The sequence below is a fragment of the Sorex araneus genome, chromosome X (genome assembly GCF_027595985.1).
Source record: "Sorex araneus isolate mSorAra2 chromosome X, mSorAra2.pri, whole genome shotgun sequence".
Classification (NCBI taxonomy): Eukaryota; Metazoa; Chordata; class Mammalia; order Eulipotyphla; family Soricidae; genus Sorex; species Sorex araneus.
The window spans coordinates 84516731-84531569 of NC_073313.1; positions in this window are offsets into that span (position 1 = coordinate 84516731).

The following is a 14839-nucleotide window of genomic DNA, read 5'->3' on the forward strand; positions in this document are numbered from 1 at the left end:
CCAAAAAGCAAAAATAAATAAATAAATAAATAAACACTTTTCTGCATTCCTTTTCATATGATAACAATGGTAAGTCTAATAGTTATTTTGTGACATAAATACTCACAGAATTAAACCATTGTGGATTAATGCAATAGATCAAGGATAGATATCATGGTAGGTGTTGCAGTGCCAGAAATACCTGGACCATCACAGTGGTGCTCTGGAGCCTCGAGGGGTGCACCCTGCGATGCTCAGAGTATCGTGTGGTACCAAAACAAATCTGTGGTACCAAAACATAAACTTGGACTGGAAACATTCCAGCATGTGCCCTAGCCACCGTATTATCTCCCAAGCCCTCACCTAGACACTTACAGGAAAGATTGTAGTTCGGACTCCTAAGTGCATATTTTTCTCACTGTTGCTGCCAGCGCACAGCTCAAAGTCCTTTTCTCAGAGATGTCAGACTATAAGGTGTCAATTTTACCTTCCAAGATGGTCACTAGTACTTTGTGCAAATCTTTTTAAAAATATGTTTAGTATATTTATTTAGATAGTTTATCTTCTACTAAGAATTACAGTTGTCCATTCTGGCCACAATCTGAAAAACAATATCAAGTATAATAATATAAATTCCATCATTCATTGTTATTTTTATCAGCTAGGGTTAATATTTATTTTCTACTTAGTGAATATATCATGCTCATTTCTTTATATGCAGACAAGAACAAACTTCATTTGGTAGATCTTCAGCAATCCTACTTTATCTGATGATTCTATTTTATTAGAGGTTTTAACAATACTGTGAATTCTGGTACCTCAGGAAAAATTTGTTTAAAAAACAAAATTTAATAACTACAAGAATTGATATAGCATGATTTACTTCAGCATTTATCTTTTTTATTTTATTTGTCTTCCAAAATAATCAGAAAATTCTGCTTATGGGTTTTTACTTATGAGTTTTCACTTCATTTTACATTGGGAAAATCTTATGAGGATATGATATGCATAGAGAGGGTTGCCCATTATCAGCTTCAATTCATACATTGTTTACCAAAGTTAAAAAAATTTAAATACAATTCCCTTTGAAAGGTATTGCTTATTATAACTCAAACTTGTTTAATTAGTGAAACAAGGAATGCTTGAAAAAGATAACTTTCACAATAAACATTTAACACAAAGACACCTTACCTATATGACTCTGATTAGGTGTTCTCTAGTTTGAACTATTTCTGTTCATTCAAGTTCTTGAATTCATGCCAGGAACCTTCCCATAGCTTGTTTCCCACTTTAAGATGTAACATATTTCTCTCTCTCTAGAGAAAACCCTGTCTAACTTCTTCCTGAGGCAATAAAAAAGGAAGACATTAGTTTACCTGTCTAATTTTCTCTTGTAGTGGAAAGGTTTCTTACCTTTCTCCAGTAAATATCTCTCTGCTAGCAAAAGGCACAACTCATCGCTTGTTTTCCTCTGCTTCTTCTTAGTCCCTAATGAAAAAGATCAAACTCCAATAAGTATTAGGCTTGCAGTTGTCCTTTTTTCATCCTTTTGAGGAATCACATTTGTTTCCCCGTCCCTCCTGCTAGTGTTTGTCTTTATCGCTTCACTATGCCTTGTTCACTCTTAGAAACTTTGTTTTGCTTCAAGTGTACTCCAGGTAAAGTGAGAAACATTAGAAACACTAGAAATAAAACACAGAGAAGACTTTGCTCAAGATTAAATGGAAATACAACAACAAAATTATAAAACACCATAGATTTCCTTTCTAACTAGTGCTCTGTTGGGGCTAAAATAGTTTTCTTTTGTTAATTTCAATTTACAATAGTTTCTTATTAACTTCTGCTCTTGTCCTGTTAGGAATAAATTGCAGGTGTGCATAGGGGACTGAAAAATAATGGAGTAATCTGGGAATATGCTTGGTAAAAATATGGAAACAGTGGTATAGAAAATCAATTCTGAAATTAATTTTAGAGGTTTTCATTAGTCATGTGACACAGAATGCAGCATTTTATGTTTCTGGAATCTGACTAATTTGTCCTCAGTTGACCCTCAAACCAGACTCTGACTCTTGAAATACAGCTAATAAATAATTGCAACAAACTTAGCTTTATTTTTAACAAGATACTTTCAACTTAAGATCACTGTATCACTGTCATCCCATTGTTCATCTATTTAATTGAGTGTGTGCCAGCAACGTGTCCATTCATCCCAACCCTGAGATTTTAGCAGCCTCTCCTTACCTGTCTTTCCCAATGACTGGAGGCTTCTTTCAGGGTCAGGGGAATGAGACCTGTTATTGTTACTGTGTTTTGCATATCTAATATGCCACGGGGAGCTTGCCAGGCTCTGCCGTGAGGGTGGGATACTCTCAGTAGCTTGCTGGGCTCTCCGAGAGGCATATATATTTATTTCCCTCTATGATGATGTGTCGCGCAGCCACAAAGCTGTCCAGGAATATGTTCACTCATGTGTGAGGCTCGGCCCGAGCATGTGGAAAGTGACCTGGAGTGTGGCGGCGGTTGGGTAGTGGAGGTCGGTGGTCGGGGCTGGGTCCCTTGGGGTGGGGAGGGCTCTCACCCGCCCCCCTCTGGGGCACCCTGAGTGAAAATAGCCTGGCACAGAGTCTAGTGGCATGGTTATAGGGGCCTCATTTTATGTTCCCTTCCGGGAGAAGCAGCTGTGAATTCTGGAGGGTGGCTGATAAGGAGATTATCTGGTGCCAGCAGGTGGCTTATGGGTGTGACTTCCTGGTCGCTGGAGACTGGGGAAGCAGGCAGAGGATCTCTGCTCCCAGGTCCCGTTGAGCCTAGAGTCCAAGATCACAAAGTTCCGCATAACCTGGGTTCCATGGGACTTCGCTCCTGCGTGAGGCTCTTTCTGAGCATGTGGAAAGCAGCCTGGAGCAATGGCAATGGTTGGGTAGTGGAGGTTGGATGCCTGGGCTGGGTCCCTTGGGGCAGAGAGGGCATCTCAATTTAAGATGAGAACCTAATTTAAGTCTATCATATTCTCAAGGATATGATACAGTAATATCAGTAATTATTATGGTACAGTCATTGACAAATATGCACTTTTATAATACTTTTGGATATGGACAGTGAATTGACAATTTTTTAGACTGATGTATATTCAGTTTCTATCACATGCCAACATTCTACTAGAGATTTAACTGTTCCAGAGGGTTCTAAAGCAAAGCTCAGGACTCCCAGGGGCCCCTCCCAATGATTCTCAGACAACTGGAATGGCATCCAATGCCACGGCCAGAGTATGCAGTGAAAATCAGGTCCTGCAGTTCTGGGGATTACTATGGCCATCTGGGCTGTGCTTGGGGGACCTTCATAGTCACACCTGGCAGTGCTTGGGACCTCTGGTACTATACCTCGTGATGCTTGGGGAATAGTAGTGTGTCTGTTTTTAACCAGGGTCATTAAGACATGTTTCTTAACCACTTTGTTATCTCTCTGGCCTCAAATCTTATCATTTTTCATGATTTAATTACAAAATACAGTGTGTTGAGGTACAGACATTTACAGTCTTCACTTTGCAGATGAGAATATTGAAACTTAAGTTATAAAGTCCTTAGCTAAATTCCACACAACTTGAATGGCAGATTTAAATGTCTGAAGAATTAAAAACCTATACAAGATTCTTTGAATGTTGGGATTATAGGTAATTTAAAAATTTATTCTCTGTACCTCTCTACCCATTTATTTCAAAATATTAACCTTAAATTTTTCATACTCAAAATGTACATCACATTTTTAGGGTCTTATTTATTTATTTACTTTTATTTGGGGGCCACATCTGGTGATGTTCATAGGTTCCTCCTGGCTCTGAACCCAAAAACTACTCCTGGAAGTTTTCGGGGAATCACATGGGAAGCCAGGGATCAAACACTGGGTTGACCTGGTGCAAAGTGAGTGCAATGCCCACTGTACTATCTCTTCTATCTCTTAATCTCCTGTTTTCTTGTTTTTAATGAGTCCCTCCTGAGTTAAATTTTCTCTATATTTGTAAGAAACTTTGTAAATTTGTAAACTTCATAAATTTGTTAACTTTGTAAGTCTCATGAAATTTTACTGTCAGAGTAAATGTGGCTCATCTATTGATGAAGTAATTGCATGTTTCTTGAGGCTTTAGTTCTAGCACAGGGCATCTACATTATCTCAAAGGGCTCCTTGCTTTAGCAGAGAAAGCTTTCGTGTAAAAGTCTTTTTTGACAATTCAGTGATTTTCCTTTTTAAATCCATAATCATCACTCTGAAGACTGGGTCATGATATGCCTCAAACAAAAACACTGATGTGTTTTACATTTTACTACATTGCAATTTTTTCATATATGAAGGAAAATATGAGTATATTGGATTAACTCTCATTTAGTAAAAAATTAAGCTGCTCAGGATTTAAATATATTAGTTATTTTTTTCTCTTATAAGTTTTCCCATGAGAATATGTAATTTATTACTAAATAGATTGTTTTGTAAAAGTTCAGCATATTTTCACAGTGGAAGTATGTTCTTTACTGCTTTTATGTTGAAAATATGAAAAGAAAATAGAAACTACCATACTAAAGTATTGTTTAGTTGCAAATTTCTAAGTCAATGATAAGTGTTTGCTTACATCAGTCTCCATAGTACATTCTCATATTTTAGGACTATTATTATTAGTTTTAGAGCATCTTTTACATTGTTGTTCACTATGATGTAAATGATGAGGTTAAACATTGGGGGCACAATACAATAAAATATAGACATAACTTTACCTTGCTCCTTGAATTCTTTTGACTGAGGTTTCAGGTATATGTATATGATTGTTTTATGGAATTTGGTGACAATGTTCAGATTTGATTCATGGGTAGAGAAAATTTACACCCTGAACTCTACAGAATGAATCCTCAGCACAGTAGCAACAATGTCATCATAGGAGTTAAGAATGAAGGTAAAGGTCAGGGGAAACTATGAATATGCTGATGACCAGACCCAGAACAGCTGACTTGGGTGTCTGATCAAATGAACTTTGAAAGATCCTTGGACCTCACAGGTTAAGTTGTTTATGACATTATGTTCATAATGATGGGCAGGAATTGCAATAAATGATATTAGTGCTAAAAAGGAGACCCAGTTCACTAGTGAACTGTTCACCATGGTCAACCGTATGCAGACCTGGTTATTCATAATTTTGTTGCGATGCAGAGCACTGGAGTATACAATAGATCTACACATCATGAGAGCAAGGAAGATACATGTTGTCCCCCAGAAAAAGTGCTATGTCATCTGGGCATAGCAGCTATTATGGGAAATGATGGGATTGTCTCAAGTCATTGAACAATAAAGAGACTGGATTGCTAAAATAGCAGCTATCAAGAAAGGACAGTGCTAACCACATCAACTCTAACCAGAACAATAATGAGACTGTTTTTCACTAATGAATTAGTTAGACCACTGCCATGGTGGAAAAAGGATAAACTGGATTTTGGATGATTGTATAAATCCAGCAGAATAAACACTGTCAGATCACCACCATTATCAATAACCAAAATATCTATTTTGTTCAAACAGTTGAGAAAGAAAAAGACATTCAAGAGCTTTACATATGGAAAACAGTTACTGTCTGCTATTTCCCTAGCCCTCTGTAAGTACAATTGGGAAAAGATTTGCAAAACAAGTGATGCTGTTTGCAAGATTGTTTTAATTGAAACTAAAGCATTAATACAGATCACAAAAATTACAGAGCAACACATTCTTTTGTGAGTCTTAATTGCTTCACGTATAAAATAGGGGTGGGGTTAGACCTGGTCTTTAATGTGCTTTTACCTCTTCCCTTAAAGAAAATATAGTAATTTATTGCTCATCAGTAATCAAATATCTGAATCACTGAACTGTTTGTAATTCTTTCCCACTATGGATATTAGTTAGTTGTTTTGTATGCATGACGTAAAATGTATGTCTATTTCATTCTCATTTCTTTCTTTCTTTTTCTTATTGAATTACCCCGAGACACACAGTTGCAAAACTGTTCATGGTTGGGTTTCAGTCATACAATGTTCCAACACCCATCCTTTTACCAGTGTACATTTCTCACTACCAATGTCCCCAATACTCCTCCCGCCACAGCCCCCATCCCCCATCCAGCCTCTCCCTATCCCCGCATGTTTTTCTCATTTTAGGCATTGTAGTTTGCAATACAGATACTGAAAGCTTATTATGTTCATGCTTTTACCTATTTTCAGCACACAGTTCTTATCCAGAGTGGTCATTTCCAACCATCTTTGGCATAGTGGTCCCTTCTCTATTCCACCTGCCTTCTCCCCCAGCACTTGAGGCAGGCTTCCAACCATAAACCATTCCTCCTGGCTTGTTTCTATTGACCTTGGGTACATATAGAGTATCATGCTGAGTGAAATGAGTCAGAAGGAGAGGGACAGACAGAATGATTGCACTCATTTGTGGGTTATTAAAAAAAAAGCAAAATCGGAGTCTTGTTTCTTTCTTAACCTAAGCAGCCAATTATTCACTAAGTCCTATTGTATTTTTCTCCTAAATAAATTTCAAATATTCTTACAAATCTCCATAGCCACAGCCAATTATCTAGTTGAAGCCACTATTGACTCACATATGCCCTATGAGCTGCTTAATGAGTCCCTACTTGCTTCTCTGCAGTCTGTTGTCTGCAAAGCAGCCAAAGAAATCTTCAAACATATATAGTCGTGTACTTGTCCATGCTTAAAATCCTTTAGAGCTTCTAATTACAGTTAGAATGAAAGCTAACATATTCTCCAGGACCTATAAGACCGGAAGTTAGACTCCAGTGGTCATCACAATAGAGTGTATACAGATGTAGAATTATAATGCTGTATATATTTAACTTATATAATGTTATAAGGTGATGTTATTTGAACACTTTTAAAAGACTAAATTATCTGGCCTTAGCCTTAACTTGTATTGTCTCCTCTTGTGCTCCCGTGTTCCAGCTATATTGTCTTTATGAAGTACTCTCAGCTTCTGTACAACTCAGAGCTTTTTTTACATTCTGTTCTCTCTGCTGGAGATATTCTTCCTGCCCTTTCTGTTTGGTAAACACCAAGTCATTCTTTATATCTCAGCTTAAAAACAACTTTGTTATAAAAACCTTCTTTAAACCTCTTTAATCTACATCGGAATCAAGGACAGAAAAATTGGAGAAAAATTACTTAGCATCTGCTAAAGTACTGATTATAGTTGTTTTTACTTATTACTGAGAATGATCCTATAAGGAGGCCCTTGACTACTTTTGATGAGAGTAAGAAGATTCTTTTTTGTTATGTGTACTCCTATAATTGCTGTTAGAAAACAAAATCAATCTGAGGGTAAAAAGTCTTTTTTAAAACAAAATCAATCCGAAAGAAAACGTCTTTTTTGATTCTTGAACTTGGGCTATGATATAGAGACAGAAACAGAAGTCATGTGATCTTGCCTCTATGAATTAGTAATATCACAACAATAGCTTTACAATAGCGTTGTAAAAATGGAATTTTCTTTTTTTAATTTAAATTTTATTGAATCGCCGTGAGATATTTATAAGCTTTCATGTTTGGGTTACAATCTCACAATGATCAAACACCTATCCCTCCACCAGTGCACATTCCCCACCACTAAGATCCCGGAAATACCCTCCCCCTTTCCCACCCTCCCCCTGCCTCCATGGCAGACAATATTCCCCATACTCTCTCTCTACTTTTGTACATTATGGCTTGCAACACAGACACTGAGAGGTCATCATGTTCGGTCCATTATCTACTTTCGGCATGCATCTCCCATCCCAACTGGTTCCTCCAGCCATCATTTTCTTAGTGATGCCTTCTCTATTCCATCTCTCCTCCGCTCATGAAGCAGTCTTCCAGCTATTGGACAATGCTCCTGGCCCTTGTATATACCGTCCTCGGGTTTCGGCCTCATGTGATGTTAAGGAATGTAATTTTCAAAGAAATTTTTTCAAAGATTCCTAAGTAATAACATTAGAATTGCAATGTTTCTAAAATAAATATTTATTTTTATTTATATCTTTACCATTTTATAGTCCTAAATATCACAAAGAAAATGTCAGGGTAAATATCTGGAAAACAAAGTACATTTTTATGTTTATATGTTTTCAGTCTCACCAGACAAACTATACATACATATTTCATTGAATAATTCAGTGTTTTATCACGGTGCCAGAATCTTCTTAAATTGACTTGACATATGTGGAGGTATTCACACATATATTTACAGGTTTGTGATCTTTCAGAAATATTTTGGGCACATTTCAAGACTTTTCTTCACACAATTTTCCTAAAGAAGCGCTTCTTAGTCCCACATGCAAATTTCACTTCATTTCTAATACTAAGATAAAATATATTTTTCAATTCCTCAAGCTCCTCAGAAAGTTCCCATGATCTTCAAAACACTTTATGCAACAGATACTTCCTATAGACAAGAAATTCTATTATGTATGTCAGGAAGAATAGAATGATGTTTAAGAGCAAAATTATTAATTCAAATTTGAGTACTGAATTTATCACCAAAATGTGACATTGGTAATTAGTTTAGTTTATACCTACTTCCCTCAATAGTCAAGTTGAAAAGTTACATATATTCATAAGGGCTTTGAGATACATATATTTTAACTAGCATTATTTATAAAAGAAAATTAAATTTGTGATTATCACTTGGGAATTAGCACTTTAGAACAATGTGTGGCCACACGGCTCTCTTTATTTTCTGGCAAGTAGAAAATAATTTAATAAATGAAGACTAAAAATAGGCAATATAGTCAGATTATACTCTGATGCCCCTGAAAGAGTAATTTTCAATTTATTTATAAATTGCTTGGTTCACCTCCTGACACATGGCAGGAACTCAATTAATATTTTGGGTAATGGATTATTTTGCTCACCAGAATATAAAAATATAAAATTAAAACCAAACCAAAACACTAAGGTCTTTGAGAGTTGTGTTTATATGTTGCCGAAGCATCACAACTAATATGTTAGAGTCTTTCAAGGTAAATAAGTAGGATAATCCTAAAATATCCATGTTAAAGACAATACCTTCCCACATAAATAGATATCTGTGCAGCACTCTTCAGCAGTAAAATCCAAACAGAGTTGAACTGAAAGAAGATTCCTGGCAGAGTTACAGCAAAGAAAATCATGGAATCCAGACATCCATTTATTGGAGCTCTGTGGTTGGATTTTTGGCAGCAGCAAAGACAAGTGATGGGGGAGCTTAAAGTAGAACAGCTGAGCCAGAGAATGGTTCAGTGTAGACCCCAACTGAACCTAGGAACAGACTTCAGTCTCGTCGAAGGTACTGTAAAATAAGAAGGGTGCTGCTTTTATAAAGTAAGGTATTGAGAAGTAAATAGGTGTTTTTGAGTGTAGTGCTCTTCAGATATCCAGGTCCTCTTTCATTGCCACAGTATTGGGTCAGAACTGGAGCAGCATTTGTTGTCTTTGTTGCCTGCCGTCCGTAACACACAATTGCTCAAATATTGGGTCAAAGAGAGAAATCAAAGCAACATTGAAAACATTTCTTGAAATGAATGAGAAGAATGAATACAAAACTTATGAAGCACAGCAAAACAGCATTAAGCGGGAAATTCATAACAATACAGGCTGCATGAGGAAGCAAGAAAAATTCAACTAAATAACCTAACACCACATCTTAAGAAACTGGAAAGAGAACAATTGAAACCTAAAGTTAGCAGGAGGGAAATAATAAAAGCTAGAGTGAAAATAAGTGCTAGAAAAACAAAGAAAACAATATAAAAAGGTCAACGAAACAAAGATAGGTATTTCAAAAGAGAAGACACAATGGATGAATGCTTAGCTGGACTCAAGAAGCAAAAAAGAGTTCTAATTAAACAGACCATAAATGAAAATGACAAAGATACAACAGATACTACAGACATGTAGATCATAATAAATTACTGTGAACAACTTCACACCATTAAATTGAAGAACCTAGAAGAAATGGATGAATTCTTAAAATAATCAAACCTCCCAAAACTTAACCAGGAGGAAAGAGAAAAGTGAAACAAAACAATTTATGTATAAAAAATTGAAAAAGTAATATAAGAAAAAAACTTCTTCCAAACAAATGTCAGGGTTCACACAAATTCAGCAGTGAGCTTTGTGAAATATTTAAAGATGACTTATGACCTACCCTTTTTAAGCTCTTCCAGAAAACAGAAGAAATAGGAATTATTATTTATAGCTCTGTAAAGTTACTATTACTCTAATTCCAAAAGCAGGGACGTTACTAAAAAACAGAAGCACAATTGAATATTCCTAATTTATATAGATGCAGAGATTCTCAACATAATTTCAGTAAACATGTTTAACCAAACATTAAAAGATCATGCAGCATGATCAGTTGTAATTAATTTGAAGGTTGAAAAGATGTTCAAATAAACTCAAATCAATTAATGTGATATGTGACACCAACAAAAGGAAATATAAAAATTATATAACCCATTAATAGTTTCAGATAATATTTTGATTTCTACAACTAGAAAGTATCATGTTAAGCAAAATAAATCACAGGGAAAAGGTCAGAAGCTAGATGATCTTGCTGATACATGATATCAAATACTCACAGAGATTAATAAAAAATCCAAAATGAAGCCCTACCAAAAAGTGGGAGAGCAAATGAACAGGCACTTCTCTGCAGGAGATAGACAAATAGCCAGTAAGCACATGAAAAAATGCTCATCATCACTTATCAGTAAAATACAAATGACCATGAGATATCATCTCACACCTGTGAGAATGGTACATATCAATAAAACTGAGAACAATCTGTTTTTGTGAGGATGTGGTTTAAAAGGAACACTGCCATGCTGACTGAAGTTAGTCAGAGGGAGAGAGACCAAAACATACATGTGATATAGTCGACCTGCTGAAAAGAAAGCTTTGATAATTTGTTTTCCATTGCTGAGAATGCAGAGATATGAGGTCGAGAGGCCACACTAGCAGCCGCATGGGTTTGGATTTCTGTATTTTAGTAGTTTGGTAACTAAGTCCAGAGAAATATCTGCAGAAATTGCAACATTGTAAGCTAGTACCTCACAGCTACTTTATATTCCACATATGAGTGCAATCTTTCTATGTCTGTCTCTTTTTTTCTGACTCATGTCACTCAGCATGATACTTTCCATGTTGATCCACTTATATGCAAATTGCATGACTTCATCTTTTCTGACAGCTACGTAGTATTCCAATGTATAGATATACAAGAGTTTCTTTAACCAGTCATCTGTTTTTGGGCACTCTGGTTTTTTCCATATTGTGGCTATTGTAAACAGTGCTGCAATGAACATAGAAATGCAGATGTCATCTCTACTATACCTTTTTGCCTCTCTGGGATATATTCCCAGGAGTGGTATTGCTGGGTCAAATGGAAGCTAAATTTCTAACTTTTTGAGAATCCTCCATATTGTTTTCCAAAAGGGCTGAATCAGTTGGCATTCCCATCACCAGTGAAGGAGAGTCCCTTTCTCCCCACATCCACACCAACACCGGTTGCTTTTGTTTTTTTTTTGGGGATGTGGGCCAGTCTCTGTGGTGTGAGATGGTATCTCCTTGTTGTTTTGATCTGCATCTCCCTGATGATTAGTGATGTTGAACATTTTCTCATGTGCCTCTGAGCCATTCGGATTTCTTCTTTGGGAAAGTTTCTGTTCATTTCATCACCCCATTTTTTGATCGGGTTGGCAGTTTTCTTCTTGTGGAGTTCAACCAGTGCATTGTATATCCTTGTTATCAACCCTTTATTGGATGGGTACTGCATAAATATCCTTTCCCATTCTGTAGATTGTCTTTGTATTTTGGTCACTGTTTCTTTTGAGGTGCAGAAGCTTCTTAGTTTGAGATAGTCCCATTTATTTATCTTTGTTTTCACTTGCTTGGCCAGTGGCGTGTCAGCTTTGAAGATACCTTTGGCTTCAATGTGGAGGGTTTTGCCAACCTTGTCTTCAATGTACCTTAGGGATTCTGGTCTGATGTTGAGGTCTTTAATCAATTTTGATCTGACTTTTGTACACGGTGATAGGTGGAGGTCAAATGCTTTCTTTTCAGCAGGTCGACTTTAGGGGGGGAGAAACTCCAAATCAATAATAGTGAGTGTTTTGTTGAAATATTGAATGCAATGAAAGTAAAGTGAAAATAAAGTAAAATTTACCAGTTACACATGCGGGGTGGGGGGATAGGGAGTTTGGGGGGAGGCGGGAGTTATACTGTGATTCTTGGTGGTGGAATATGTGCACTGGTGAAGGGATGGGTGTTCAAGCATTGTTTAACTGAGACTTAAAGCTGAAAGCTTTGTAACTTTCCACATGGTGACTCAATAAAAGAATAAATAAAAAAACATACATGTGATATAAAGAAACAGAAAAACAAGTGATCAAAGGCAATGGAAACAAACAAAGAGAGAGTGGCTTTTAGAAGGATGTGTGCCACTTGACGGGATGGGGGAATAGGACAGGAAAGGAACTATAACAATGGTAGCGATAAGTGTTCAATCAGGAGGAGGGGGAGCTGAAAGGTAGTAAAGTGTTATGCATGAAATCCTATTAACAACAGAACTGTAAACCACAGTGTTAAGAGTTGTAATAATGTACTTCTCATAGAAGCAGACTGATGGATAGGAGATAAACAGCACTGTTGGAGGGAATAGAAATTGGTGAAGGGATTGATGTTGAAATACTATATGCCTAAAACTTAACCATGAAGAACTTTGCAGTTCAGACCACAATCCATAGGTACATTGAAGACAATGTTGGCAAAACCCTCCATGATATTGAAACTAAAGGTATCATCAAAGATGACACACAACTGAGCAACCAAATGGAAACAGAGATAAACAAATAGGACTATATTAAACTAAGAAGCTTTTGCACCGCAAAAGATACAGTGACCAGAATACAAAGGCAATCTACAAAGTGGGAAAGGATATTCACCCTATACCCATCTGATAAGGGGTTGATATCAAGGGTATATAAGCCACTGGTTGAAGTCTACAAGAAGAAAACATCCAACCCCATCAACAAATGGGGCGAAGAAATGAATAGAAACTGTCTCAAGGAAGAAATGCAAATGGCTAAAAGGCATATAAAAATGCTCTTTATCACTAATCATCAGGGAGATACAGATCAAAACAACTATGAGATACCACCTCACACCACAGAGACTGGCACACATCCATAAGAATAAAAGCAACCTCTGTTGGCATGGATGTGGGGAGAATGGGATCCTTCTACACTGCTGGTGGGAATGCCAACTGGTTCAGCCCTTTTGGAAAACAATATGGACGCTTCTCAAAAAATTAGAAATTGAACTCACATTTGACCCAGGAATACCACTTCTGGGAATATCTCCTGGAGAGGCAAAAAAGTATAGTCGAAATGACATCTGCACTTTTACGCTCATCGCAGCACTATTTACAGTAGCCACAATCTGGAAAAAACCCGAATGCCCGAAAAAAGATAAATGGTAAAAGATATTTGGTACATCTACACAATGGAATACTATGCAGCTCTAAGAAAAGATGAAGTCATGAACTTTGCATATAAGTGGATCAACATGGAAAGTATCATGCTAAGTGAAATGAGTCAGAAAGAAAGAGACAGACATAGAGAAATTGCACTCATATGCGGAAAATAAAACAACAGAATGGGAGACTAACACCCAAAAATAGTAGCAATAATTACCAGGAGATTTGCTCCATGGCTTGGAAGCTCGCCTCACATGATGAGGAAAAAGGCATTTCAGATAGAGAAGGTAACACCAACTAAAGTGTGGTGGAGGATCCACTCAGGATGGAGAGGCGAGTTGAAAGCCGACTATAGATTGAACACGATAGCCGCCCAGTAACTCCACTGCAAACCTCAACACCCAAAAGGAGAGAGAACAAAAAGGAATTCCCTGTCATAGGGGCGGGGTGGGGTTGGTGGGACAGGATGGGGGTGTGTGGGGGACCCTGGGGATATCGTTAGAGGAGAATGGGCACTGGTGGAGGGATGGGTAATCGAGTAATGTATGACTGTAACACAAGCACAAAACTCTGTAACTGTACCCTCACGGTGACTCATTAATAAAAAAATAAAATTTTTAGCTTCAATATCGTGGACGGTTTTGCTGACCTTGTCTTCTATGTACTTTATGGATTGTGGTCTGATGTTGAGGTCTTTAATCCATTTTGATATGAGTTTCATGCATGGTGTCTCATCGAGGTCTAAACCCATTCTTTTGTATATGGTTGTCTAGTTATGCCAGCACCATTTGTTAAAGAGCTTTCCTTGCTCCACTTTACATTTCTTGCTCCCTTATCAAAGATTAGATGGTCATATATTTGGGTTTGTGTGTAGGGATATTCCACCCTGTTCCATTGGTATGCAGCTCTGCCTTTGTTCCAGTACCATGCTGTTTTAATAGTTACCATTTTGTAGTAAATTTTAAGGTTGGGGAGGGTGATGCCTCCCATCGTCTTTTTCTCAAGAATTGTTTTAGCTATCTGTGGGAGCTTATTGTTCCGTAATAGAGTAGGACAATAACACCCAACAATAGTAGAAATAAGTACCAGGAGGTTGGCTTTCTGGCTTGAAAGCTGGCCTCACATGCTGGGGGAAAAGGTAGCTCAGATAGAGAAGGGAACACCAAGTTAAATGTGGATGAAGATCATGTGCGGGAAGGGATGCGTGCTGAAAGTAGACTAGAGACTGAACACGATGGTCACTCAATACCCCTATTGAAAACCACAGCACTCAAAAGGAGAGAGAGAAGAAAAGGGAATACCCTGCCACAGAGCGGGGTGGAGTTGGGGGGAATGGGATGGGGGGGTG